We start from the raw sequence: 13,904 nt of genomic DNA on the forward strand, positions 1-13,904 counted from the left end.
TTAACTAAGCAAAACAAAACAAATACCATTGCCTGGGACCCACTCAGATCAAATAGAGCAGTCACTGAGGGTGGAGTCCAGATATAGATATTATTTTTAAGCTTTTATTTAAATTCCAGTTAGTTAACATACAGTGTAATATTAGTTTCAGATGTAGAATTTAGTGATTCAACATCCCCATACAACAGCCAGTACTTATCACAACAAGTGCACTCCTTAATCCTGATCACCTATTTAACCCATCCCCCCACCTATCTCCGCTCTGGTAATCATCAGTTTGTTATCTATAGTTAAGAGTCTCTTTCTTATTTGCCTATCTCTTTTTTTCCCTTTTGTTTGTTTGTTTCTTAAATTCCACATATGAGTGAAATCATATGGTATTTGTCTTTCTCTAACTTATTTCACTTAACACAATATTCTCTAGCTCCATCCACATCATTGCAAATGGCAAGATTTCATTCTTTTTTATGGCTAATATTCCACTGTATATATACATCACATCTGCTTTATCCCAATCATTAGTCCATGGCCATTTGGGTTTTTTCCATAATTCGGCTATTGTAGATAATGCTACTATAAACATTAGAGTACATGTAGCCCTATGGATTAGTATTTTTGTATTCTTTGGGTAAATACCTAATAATGCAATTGCCAGATATTAAGGTAGTTCTATTTTTAACTTTTTGAGGAACTTCCATACTGTTTTCCAGAGTGGCTGCACCCATTTGCATTCCCACCAGCAGTGCAGTAAGGTTTCGCTTTCTCCAAAACCTTGCCAACACCTGTTGTTTCTTGTGTAGTTGGTTTTGTCTTTCTGACAGGTGTGAGGTGATATCTCATTGTTTGATTTACATTTCCCTGATGATGAGTGATGTTGAGCATCTTTTCTCTAAATGTTTATTTACTTATTGAAAGAGAGAAAAAAACACAAGCAGTAGAGGGGTAGAGAGAGAGAACCACTGCCAGCACAGAGCCTGATGAGGGGCTCAATCCCACAGATATCCAAGGTCATGACCTGAGCTGAAACCAAGAGTCAGACGCTTAACCATCTGAGCCAGTCAGGTGTCCCAAGCATCTTTTCATGTGTCTATTGGCCATCTGTTCTATACACCAATAATGAAGCACCAGAAAGAGAAAATAGGGAATCAATTCTATTTACAATTGCCCAAAAAAAACATAAGATACCTAGAAATAAACCTAACCAAAGAAGTGGAAGACCTGTACTCTGTAAACTATAAAACACTAATGAAAGAAATTGAAGATGACACAAAGAAGTGGAAAAACATTCCATAATCATGAATTAGAAGAACAAATATGGTTAAAATGTCTATACTACCCAAAGTAATATACACATTTAATGCAATCCCTATCAAAATACCACCAGCATTTTTCACAGAGCTAGAACAAACAATCCCAGAATTTGTATGGAACCACAATAGACCCTAAATGGCCAAAGCAACACTGAGTAACAAAAGCAAAGCTGGAGGGATCACAATCCCAGACTTCAACTTATATTACAAACTATAGTGATCAAAACAGTGTGGTACTGGCACAAAAAGAGACACATAGATCAATAGAATGGAATAGAAAAATCCAGAAATGAACCCACAATTATGATCAATTAATATTTGACAAAGCAGGAAAGAATATACAAGGGGAAAAAGAGTTTCTTCAACAACTGGTGTTGGGAAAACTGGACAGCAACATGCAATAGAAAGAAACTGGATCACTTTGTTACACCATACACAAAAATAAATTCAAATAGAATAATGGCCTAAATGCGAGACAGGAAGCCATTAAAATCCTAGAGAACACAAGGAGTAATCTCTTTGACATCAGCTCTTACAACTTTCTAGGAATGTCTCCCAAGGCAAGGGAAACAAAAGCAAAAATAAACTATTGGGACTTCATCAAAATAAAAAGCTTCTGCACAGTGAAGGAAACGATCAACAAAACTAAAAAACAATCTATGAAATAGAAGATATTTGCAAATGACATATCTAATAAAGGGTTAGTATTCAAAATCTATAAAGAACATATAAAACTCAACACCAAAAGACAAATAACCCAACTAAAAAGATGGGAGGAAGACATGAATAGACATTTTTCCATAGACATTATTTTATATTTTAAGCTCCTGTGTTGATTCTAAAGAACAGCCAAAGTTGAGAACCACTGAGGCACTTTCTACATCCTCATTCTCACACTTTCTGCTTTTCAATCTCAGAAAGAACTTTAAAATGAATTTCAGTTGCTTCTTCTATCTACCATCTCTCCTTTCTGCCTACCCAGTGCACTGTCATTGATTATATAAGATACAGGCTCACCAAAACACACTGTTTCCTTTCTCCCCTCCCCTTCCCTATTGTTACTCAGGAAAACCACACCCTGAAGCCCATCCCATACACCTCACCCTCAAGTACAGATGCTCCACACTCCATAAGACCCATCCACTTTCCTCATGTGTCAGACCTCCAAGTGCCACTGGAGAAACGCACCTGTGCCTGCTATGGCCCTAAGCCCTTGTAGTCTCTTGCCTCATGTTATTCTTCATCTTTTCTTCTTTCCCCAAAGAATCTATTTGTAACCTTATGCTATCCTCTGTCAATACCTCGTTCAATCCTAACCTCCTACCACTGACATACTCTTTTACCTTCTGCTTACAAAACACTCTAACACTGCCTCTCTTCCCTCTAATGCAGAAGATTTCCCTTCTTCATGGCTTGGAAAGCCCATCTGGCCTCTTGGCCCCACATTTTCATGCTTCTCTGGGACTCAATTTTGTCATTTAGTTTTTCTTTCTCTAATAACATATAAATCTCTTTTTCTTTAGTAATTTTATTCCTCACTCTATAAACATGTTAAATTTCACTTATCCTAAGAATTTTCCCTTGACTTCACATTTCTAACTACTGTCTGATTTCTGTTTTCTCCTTATTTAAAATTGTTGAGGGAATAGATTAGAACAATGGTATTGTGGTTATGATAGCTTTAAAGAGTCCTTAACATTTAGAGACCTGATGAAATATTAAAGAATGAGATAATATGATGTCTGAAATTTACTTTAAAATAATAAAGAATAAGGTCAAGTAGAAGGAGGTACAGATGAAACAAGATGGCCATGAGTTGATTATTGTTGAAGCAAGATGTTGGGAACAAAAGGTTCATTACTCTGTTCTGTCTACTTTTATAGATGTAAATGTTTCCAAAACAAAAAACGTTTTTAAAATCTATAAGCATTGCTCCCACTTTTCAGAGTCACTCGTCAGCCCACTATGACCTGGCTCCTTCCCATTCGGGCAAAAGAGTTCTCACTATAGTTACCTGTTTACCTATGACCTGCCAAAAGCCCCAATCCTTGGAATTTCCTGACAATAAGAGCAATGAAAGGATTTTTTTTAAGTTTATTTATTTTTGAGAGAGATAGAGAGAGTGCAAATGGGGGAGAGGCAGAAGGAGAGGGAGACAGAGAATCCCAAGCAGACTCCACATTGCCAGCACAGAGCCTTATGTGAGGCTTGAACTCATGAAACCATTAGATCATGACCTGAGCCAAAACCAAGAGTCAGACTCTTAACTGACTGAGCCACCCAGTTGCTCCAAGAGTGTCTTTTTAAAATGTTTATTTATTTTGAAAGAGTGCATGTAAGTGTGTGTGTGTGTGTGTGTGTGTGTGTGTGCATGAGCTGGGGAAGGACAGAGAGAGAGTATCTTAAACAGGCTCTGCACTGATAGTGCAACACAGGGCTTGATTTCAGGAATGGTGAGATCATGACCTGAGCCAAAACCAGGATTAGGACACTTAACTGACTGAGCCACCCAGGCGCCCTAGGAGCATGTTTTGTTACAACATTTGTCCTCTTGAACCATCAAGGTGAGATGGGGGTCTTGTTATTCATAATAAGCCCCTTTCCATCACAACTGTTTATGTTAATAAAATGACTTTTGTTATATTTGTTATTGTCAATCACCCTCTTCTTCCTGTAAAACTCTGTCTTTGCTTCTGCAACATGATAGACTTTGATTTCATTTGTACCTTTAGGCTGGAGACACACAACTACATATCTTCAACCCAAACTTTTCCACTGGCTTTATTCTTTTTTTTTTCCTTTGAGAGAGAGAGAGCTCAAGGGGAAAAGGGTGGAGGGAGAGAGAGAAAGAGAGAGAATCCCAAGCAGGTACCATGCTCAGCATGGAGCCCAACATAGGGCTTGATCTCATGACCCTGGGATCATAATCTGAGCTGAAATCAAGAGTTGAAAACTCAACCAACCGAGCCACCCAGGCACCCCTCCATTGGTTTCATTCTTGAATAACCACATGCCTAATGGGCATCCTTACTGAAGTCCCATGAACACATTCAGCCTCAAGCTGAATCCAGAATCCCCTAAGTTTTCTCCTCCTCTGCTCCTATCTGTGAAAATATTCTTCTTGCACCACCTTCTTATCTTAGACTCTTCTTATCTTCACCACTCTCTCCCCTACCATAACCCATCAGTCACCAATTCCTATTGACTTTGCCTCCTCAATGTCACTTCTCTCCATATTCACTACCACCTCTTGTCTCAGCCATGGTCATCTTTCAATTAGAGCGCAGTGGCAGCCTCGTTCTTGGTATATTAGTTTTCACACAACTCTCTCTTATCTGTGCACCTTCCCTGCCCGAAGTAGCCAGAGATGTGCTTTCCATAGTTGCATGTCTGGTCATATCATTTTTCTGTTTTAAACCCCTGAAAATTTGCCATGCTAATATAATGAATATACAAGTTCCTTATCCTGATTCACAATGGCCTCTAAGACCTTTCTTTCTCATTGTCCCAGTTCTCAGCACTCCCTGGTTTTCAGTTTACATTCCAGATTACTAAATTGTTTGTCTTTTGCCTTGTGCCACTTCATGATTCTCATCTCATTCTATGTGTTCATGTGTCACTCTTGCCTGGAATGTCCTTCCCTCCACTATCACATGCTCTTTCTTAAATATTTCATTCAAACATCTTCTTCTCCAGGAAGATTTCTGTAATCATCAGCCCTATCCAATTAGGGTCATTGTCCTTTCTTTGATGCTTCTGTATCCCTGTGAATCCCTGCCAATAGCTCTATATCCCCCATTTGACCACAAACTTCTCCAGGACAAGAACTTGTCTTTTTTATTTTAGAGTCCCCAGCACTTATCTGGGCAGCTGATAAATTGCAGATACTTGGTAATTGTTTAATGACTAAATAAATGATGGTAAAGGCATGTTTGAGGAATTAATTAAATATCATGTTATCTAAAAGAAGACTCAAATGAAAGCTTTCTATCACTGGCATTTGATATAGATATTTTACAGTCTATAAAACTTTTAGTGGTTCTTGTAAAAGAGTCCCAAGAGATCTCCCTTGCCTCTTATGCCATATCAGTACACAACAAGAAATCTGCAAACCAGAAGAGGACCCTTACCTGATCATCCTGGAACACTGATCTTGGACATCAAACCCCCAGAACTGTTGGAAATAAATATCTGTTGTTCATAAACCAAAAATATATTTTTTTTAATTTTCCAAAGTCAAAGTAAATGGAACTCATAATTTTTCTAAATATAATGCCTACAATGATTGTTTAATGTGACTAGCTGAAATAATTCATGAGACATTTTTGTAGTCTTGTCAGAATGCTGTAAACAAAAAGAAATATAGCATGCTTTTGTACAGGTCTTTAAATCAATACTTTTATGTTTATTTGAAAATATTACAAATAATAATGATCAATTGATTACCACCATGTGCCAGGTACTGTGCTAAATAATTACCCCCATTATTTCATTTAGATATGGCATGTTAGTCATGTTAACTCATATAGAAAAGAAGTTTAGGGGAGCTGGGTGGCTCAGTCAGTTGAGCGACTGACTTTGACTCAGGTCATGATATCACAATTCATGAGTTCAAGCCCTGTTTTGGGCTCTGTGCTGACAGCTCAGAGCCTGGAGCCTGGTTCAGATTCTGTGTTTCCCTCTCTCCCTGCCCCTCCCCTGCTTGCACTCTTGTCTCTCTCTCTCTCAAAAATAAATAAACAAATTTTTTTAAAAGAATTATATTACAAATGATATAAAAATATTTGAATCAATAGCCAGATGACAAGATACACAGGGCAAGGTCTTGAACAAAGAAGCTTCCGTCCCCATGGAGTTTGGACTTGTGGTATGGTATGGTTGCATGTGGAAGCATTCTGTTGCCCTATCTGGAAACTTTCCAAGCTTCTTTTTTTTTTGTGGAAGACTTTATTACAAAGGCATTATTGATTAAATCACTGACCATTGAATCATTGGTGACTGATTCAACCTCCAGCCCCTCTCCCCTCCACAGAAGTCAAGGGGTGGGACTGAAAATTCCAACCCTTTACTCATGATTGGCTTCTTAGTGACCAGCCCCCCTCCATAGGTGCTTTCCAAAAGTCATTTTATTAACATAAACAGTTGTGATGGAAAGGGGCTTATTATGAATAATAAGACACCCATCTCACCTTGATGATTCAAGAGGGCAAATGTTGTAACAAAACATGCTCCTAGGGCACCTGGGTGGCTCAGTCAGTTAAGTGTCCAAATCCTGGTTTTGGTTCAGGTCATGATCTCACCATTCCTGAAATCAAGCCCTGTGTTGCACTATCAATGTAGAGCCTGCTTGAGATACTCTCTCTCCCTCTCTCTCTCTGCCCCTCCCCACCTCATTCAAGCACTCTCTCTCTCTCTCTCAAAATAAATAAATAAATGTTAAAAAAAAAAAAAAAGAAAAAAGATGCTTTCATTGGTTTTATTCTCAAGAAACTCCAAGGATTTTGGAAGCTATGAGTCAGGAACAATGGACTAAGATTGAATATGTATGATATATGTCATATATATTTAGTCATCTGAATGACCAAAGTCATCTGAATGACCAAATATATGTTTCTTATAAGTCACAATATCACACAAGGAAATTATCCATATTTAAATTACATATTGTGCAGACCTTGGTAGCTTATGAGAGGTTTCCTTACTTGTAAACTAAGAACGTTTTCCTAAATAATCTCATAGAGGTTCTATGATTATATAAACCTGAAGATTTTGATTTGCCATTAATATGAATCCTAGAGCATCATGATTAGTAAAGGTCAAAAGAGATGAAATTTGAGAGCTATTTGACAGAGAAAACCAGCATTCTTAATTTTGAAAACAGATGACATTTGTCTCACTTTTACACTCTAAGTATGATACTTCCTCATCCATCCTTTAAGAAACATTCAAAAATAAGCTCAACAATCAGAGGTCATGATAATGAGAGGTGAGGAAGTGCTCAGCCTAAGGACCTTCAAATTTTGTATTTGAAACCTTATAACTCTATGATTCCCTTCAGACTGGTTTAGGAAATGTGAAGGTTTTTGCAAAGAGAAGCAATTATATCTTTTATATTTTATCTATTTTATTCCAGCATTGTAGTCTTCTCACTCCATTTGTTCTTTGGATTTCATTATTGAATATTAGGTCGCACAATAAACACATAGAAAAATTAATTTCCTGTTAACTTACTTTCAATACTAATTTTAAGTATCACAAACATTATGCAAACACCAAAAAACTTGCTTTCAAATAAGTTTATGAGTGAGTTACATCTTGTTGCAGGGAATTATTAGACTATCATTTTTGAAACTTCAGGAAATTTGGTAGAACAAGTAGAGTGTTGATTCATATGAATAATGGGGCTTTTAGGTAAAAATGCAGAATAGAACAGTTGAGATTGGTTTCCCACAAAAAGAATCCCTGGGGAGGAAAAGAATGTCCTTAAGTATCTCTTCACAGCTGTGCAAATAAAGAGGAAATAATAGACCAAAGACTAAGCCACATAATAAACTAAGCAAAAATGATTATAACCCAAGATTATAAATAAAATGTAATGTAATACTTTTTCTGGAAATATTTTTACTCTGTTTGAGAATAACTACCTCATGTTGGTAAATGAGCTCATATGCAGATCAAGAAAATGTTAAAGAATTAAAGGATGGGCTGAAAGATACTTTCATGTCAGGAGGTTCACAGCAGGTATTTTGCTTCCTGCCCCACAGCTGCTAAAGAATGAAAGGCTCAAGGTGAAGGAGTAAGGAGTAAGGAGTAAGGAGTAAGGCTCAAGGTGAAGGAGTAAGAAGTCACGTATTCTTGTTTTCTCCCCCTGACAAGGGTTATCTGCACAAGGGACACTTCTTTATATACACAAACTTAGAGGTAAATCAATGGGCCTTGCAGCTGCCTGATAAACTCAATTTTTAGAAATTCAATACGGAGCTAATGTGTTCACTGCCCACTGTCCAAGATATCTAGCATAATACAAGGGAGGAAAAGATGTGAATCCTGTGCTCTGAATTTAGGAAGCCTGCTCAGTAACCTAGTTGGCTGGAAACAACACTTCAGAGACAGGTGACCATGAAGAAAGAGCAGCCTTGAAAACAAATGCAAGGCACCTCACCCAAAGAAAAACAAACCCTTTCAGAGCAAAGAGAACAAATATGGAGAGTGAACAGGTAACAAAGAAAGGGAGGAGCAGGGCGAGGGGGGCCATCCCCAGGCAACAACTGATTCCCAACAACTGTCACATTGAGAACAATGTTACATTCTAGAAGGGACTTTTACATTATGCTGTTCTCACCAAGAATCATCATACAATATATAACATATGATATAAATATACAGCTCACAGCAAAAGGCAGTTTAAAATGAAGATTTAAGATGAACAATCAGCTTATCTCTACTTTCATCTGTCTAGCAGAAATATTCAGATTTTTAAAACAATTGTCAACCATGTGCTGTAAGCCAGGCATGTTCTCTTATGCTATATCATTTGTTTTAATTTGATACTCTCAACAACCTTATGAGTTAATTATAATGGTCTTTTTTTTTAGATGAGGGGCAAAAGGAAACACCATGCAGAGCCTTCTCCCTTCATCTTGAAAGCCCCTTCACTTTCTAAAGCCCTCTTAGAAAACAGGTTTGAAACATTTTGTTGCTATACTAGGCTTAGATTTGTTAGGAAGGAAAAAAATTTCTACTTTGATTGGTTCTTTGACAGGTCTAATAATCAAATTAACATAAAACAGATTAACAGGAGAATAATTAATTTAATTACCAATGCATGGGGCCATCTGATAATATGAGACCCAAAGCAAGCTTGGCAATTGAGGCATGTATGACATTTTGAGCTAAGGAATGGGAAAGGAGCTGGGGTTGCAAAAGGGAGGCAGGTGATTCACAGGATAAGAAGAGTAGGTGTTTGGGAATTAGATGTTTGTCCTGCTGTACAAATGGGTCATTCACATTAAAAAGTTATCTTTTAGTAATAGTACTCTTTCTGCACCAGGTCCCCTATCTCAATACTTTCAGATAGCTGAAGGGAGAGGTAAAATTTTCTCCTGGATCTGCTGGATCTTGATTGCCTTCAGCTTGAAATAGTCCACATGCCAAAGTGATGCATTTTGAGGAGACTTGTTCTGAACCCCTTCAGATTTAAGCATTGTTCTGGGAAGATGCCACAACTGACCAGACCACGGAATTCTAAACAGGAATCAAAACTGATGAGATTTTGTTCAATGACAAGAAGCTCACTCTAACCCATGCCTGGGTTTAATCCATGAGCATCCTCGAGAACTTCATCCATCACTACACAACCAAAGTCTCCCACTTCAGTATGCAGTGACTCTAGGCTGGAAATTTGTTCTTGTCTCTCCTCATTCAAGTTATCTTGCCCTTCATGACACTGTTTTGGGCTTTTCAAGATAATTTCTTCATGGGGATGGAGTTAAGATGGTGGAGAAGTAAGGGGACTGGGAATTTCCTTGTCCCTCAAACATAGCTGACTTTAATAAAGGTCAGATCACTTGGAACACCCAGGCAATCAATCTGTGGAGTGACAGAAAGATCTCCACCGTTGGAGGGAGACAGCTTGTCAGGATCAAGAGAGCAGCATAGCCACCTCCAGTGGAGGTGAGACACACACTCAACCCTGCTCCTCTAGGCCCGGCAACTGTTTACCTACTGAAACAAGACTGACTAGCTCAACACAACTAGCCTCTCCTCCAGACCAGCACAGCCACTGGGCCCAGGCACCAACAGACAGCTGGGGTTTTTTTTCTTTTCTTCTTGAATCAGGCTCACAGTTTCTGATTTGTTTTTGGTCAATTCGTGTGTGTGTGTGTGTGTGTGTGTAATTCTTGTTGTTTGATCAAGCATTTTTATTGTATTTCTTTTACACCTTTTTTATTTCTTCTCTATTTCCCTTTCTCTTCCTCTGGATTTAGCTTTATAGTTTTGTGATTCTCTGCTTGGTTTTTTCTCCCCTTTCATTTTTCTCTTTTTATGGGATCAGGTCCCCCCTCCTTTCCTTTTTTGTTTTCCTTAGCATTACTCAACAAAAAAATCAAAGCACACCTGGTGAAAGGTCCAAATATGCCACCACTACAGGCAAGGAGGAACATTGCAGAGGACTGACCAGTGGGATAGAGCAGCCAAACCTCAACAACAGAGTGCACACAATATACTCCAAAAACACTTCCTGAAGGGCCAGGCCCTAGACAGTGTATGACCCCTTTTTAATATAGTAGTATTCACAGGTGCAGGACACATAACAAGCTTGTAAAACATGCAAAATAGGGGCGCCTGGGTGGCTCGGTCGGTTAAGCATCCGACTTCAGCTCAGGTCATGATCTCACGGTCCGTGAGTTTGAGCCCCGCGCCAGGCTCTGTGCTGACAGCTCAGAGCCTGGAGCCTGTTTCAGATTCTGTGTCTCCCTCTCTCTGACTCTTCCCCGTTCATGCTCTGTCTCTCTCTGTCTCAAAAATAAATAAACGTTAAAAAAAATGAAAAAAAAACATGCAAAACACAGAAACTTAGCCAAAATTACAGAACAGAGGAATTCTCCCCAAAAGAAAATTCAGGAAGGAATCACAGCCAGAGAATTGCTCAAAACAAATACAAACAATATAGCTGTGCTTGAAAACAGCATAGAAGACACCAGAGAATCTCTTGCTGCAGAGATTGAAGCCCTAAGAACTAGTCATAATGAATTTTAAAAAATGTCACCCAGTGACAGTGAGGGTGGAAGAAGCAGAGGAGAGAAGAGATGAAATAGAGGATAAAATTATGGAAAATAATGATGCTGAAAAAAGAGAAATTAAATTACTTGATTGGGAGAGAGAACTGGAGAACTAACTGATTGCATGAAATGAAAGAATATCCATATCAGGAGTTCCAAAAGAAGAGCAAGAGAAAGGGGAGAAGGTTTACTGGAACAAATTATAGCTGAGAACTTCCCTAAGCTGGGGAAGGAAACAGGCATCCAAGTCCAAGAGGCACCAAGAACTCCTTTTAAAATAAAGAAAAACAAGTCAACATCATGATATGTCATAGTGAAACTTGCAAAATACAAAGATAAAGAGAAATTCTGAAAGCAGCTAGGGACAAGTGGTCTTTAACCTACAGGGGTAGATATATAAGGTTGGTAGCAGACCTGTTCCCTGAAACTTGGCAGGCCAGAAGGGAGTGGCAGGAAATGGTCAATGTGCTGAATAGGAAAAATATGCAGCCAAGAATCCTTTATCCAGCAAGACTGTCATTCAGAATAGAAGGAGAAGTAAAGGCTTTCCCAGATAAACAAAAACTCAAGGAGTTCATGACCACTAAACCAGCCCTGCAAGAGATCCTAAGGGGGTTTCTGTGAGGGGAAAGCAGCATAGACTACAAAGGACCAGAGACATCACAAGAAACATGAAATCTACAATGAAAACACAATGACACTAAACTCATACCTTTCAATAATCACTCTGAATGTAAATGGACTAACTGCCCCAATCAAAACATATAGGGTATCAGAATTGATTAAAAAAAAAAATACATCTATATGCTGCCTACAAGAGACTCATTTTAGACCAGAGGACACCTGAAGATTGAAAATGAGTGGATGGAGAGCCATCTATCATGCTAATGGACATCAAAAGAAAGCCAGAGTAGACATACTTATATCAGACAAAGATGCAGATTTTAAAACAAAGACTAGCTTTTAAAACAAAGTCTGTAACAAGAGATGAAGAATGTCATTATCTCATAATTAAGGGGTCCATCCATCAAGAAGGGCTAACAATTATAAATATTTATGCCCCCAATGTGGAAAACCCACATATATAAATCAATTAATCACAAATATAAGCAAACTTTTGGACAATAATAGTGTAATTATAGGAGACTTTAATATTCCACTTACAACAATGGACAGATCATCTAAGCAGAAAATCAGTAAGGAAACAATGGCTCTGAATGACACAAGGGACCAGATGGACTTAACAGATATATTCAGAATATTTCATCCTAAAGCAACAGAATATACATTCTTCTTGAAGGCACAAGGAGCATTCTCTGAAACACATCAAATTTTGGATCAGAAAACAGCCCTCAACAGGTACAAAAAGATTGAGATCATACCATGCATATATCCAGATCACAACATTGTGAAAATTGAGATCCACTACAGGAAAAGATTTGGAAAACCCCAAATACATGGAGGTTAAAGAACATCCTACTAAAGAATAAATGGTTTAAACAGTAAATTAAAGAAGAAATTTAAAAACACATGGAAGCAAATGAAAATGAAGACGTGACAGTCCAAACCCTTTAGGATGCAGCAAAGGCAGTCCTAAGAGGAAAAATATACTGCAATTCAGGTCTATCTCAAGAAGCAGGAAAGGTCCCAAGTCCACAACCTAACCTTACACCTAAAGGAGCTAGAACAGGAGCAGCAAATAAAGCACAAAGCCAGTAGAAGGAAATAATAAAGAATAGAGCAGAAATAAATAATATAGAATCCAAACAGCAGTAGAAGAGATCAATGAAACTAAGAGCTGGTTTTTTGAAAGAATAAACAAAGTTGATAACCCCCTAGCTGGACTTCTAAAAAAAAAAGAGGACCCAAATAGATAAAATCATGAATGAAAGAGGAGAGATCACAACCAACACCAAAGAAATACATAGAATTACGAGAATACTATAAAAAAGTATATGCCACCAGTATGGACAATCTGCAAGAAATGGAAAAATTCCTAGACATTCACACACTACCAAAACTCAAACAGGAAGAAACAGAAAATTTTAACAGACCATAACCAGCTAAGAAATTGAATTCGTTAGCAAAAATCTCCCAAAAAATAAAAGTCCTGGGCCAGATGACTTCCCAGGGGAATTCTTTTAGACATTTAAATAAGAGTTAATACCTATTCTTCTAAAACTGTTCCAAAAAATAGAAATGCAAGGAAATCTTCCAAACTCATTCTGTGAAATCAGCATTACCTTGATTCCAAAACCAGACCAAGACCCCACTAACAAGGAAAATTATAGGCAAATATCTATGATGAACCCAGATGTAAAAATTCTCACCAAGACACCAGCAAATTGAATTCACAGTACATTAAAAGAATTATTCATCATGATCAAGTGGGATTCATTCCTGGGCTGCCAGTCTGGCTCAATATTTGCAAATCAATCATCATGACACACCACATTAATAGAAGAAAGAACCATATGATCTTGTCAATAAATGCAGAAAAATCATTTGACAAGATACAGCATTATTTCTTGATAAAAACCCTCAAGAAAGTTGGGCTAGAAGGAACATACCTCAACATAAAAGCCATATATGAAAGGCCCACAGCTAATATCATCCTCAATGGGGAAAACCTGAGAGTTATCCCCCTAATATCAAGAGTGCAACAGAGATGTCCACTCTCATCACTGTTCAACATAGTGTTGGAAGTCTTAGTCTCAACAATCGGACAGCAAAAATGAAATAAAAGGCATCCAAATTGGCAAAGAAGTCAAACTTTCACTCTTTGCAGTGACATGATACTTTACATGGAAAA

The 13,904-nt window shown here is 37.9% G+C and overlaps 1 long non-coding RNA gene across 1 annotated transcript in view; it reads right to left on the reverse strand.

Moving 5' to 3' along the window:
- LOC123381324 overlaps positions 1 to 13,904 on the reverse strand; it is a 56,526-nt gene that overhangs the window by 40,048 nt on the left and 2,574 nt on the right. Inside the window, exon 2 of the long non-coding RNA XR_006588205.1 lies at positions 5,441 to 5,484. This is a non-coding gene — a long non-coding RNA (uncharacterized LOC123381324). The remainder of the gene's footprint in view (positions 1 to 5,440; positions 5,485 to 13,904) is intronic.

Source organism: Felis catus, chromosome D3 (genome assembly GCF_018350175.1).
Source record: "Felis catus isolate Fca126 chromosome D3, F.catus_Fca126_mat1.0, whole genome shotgun sequence".
NCBI classification, from domain to species: Eukaryota; Metazoa; Chordata; class Mammalia; order Carnivora; family Felidae; genus Felis; species Felis catus.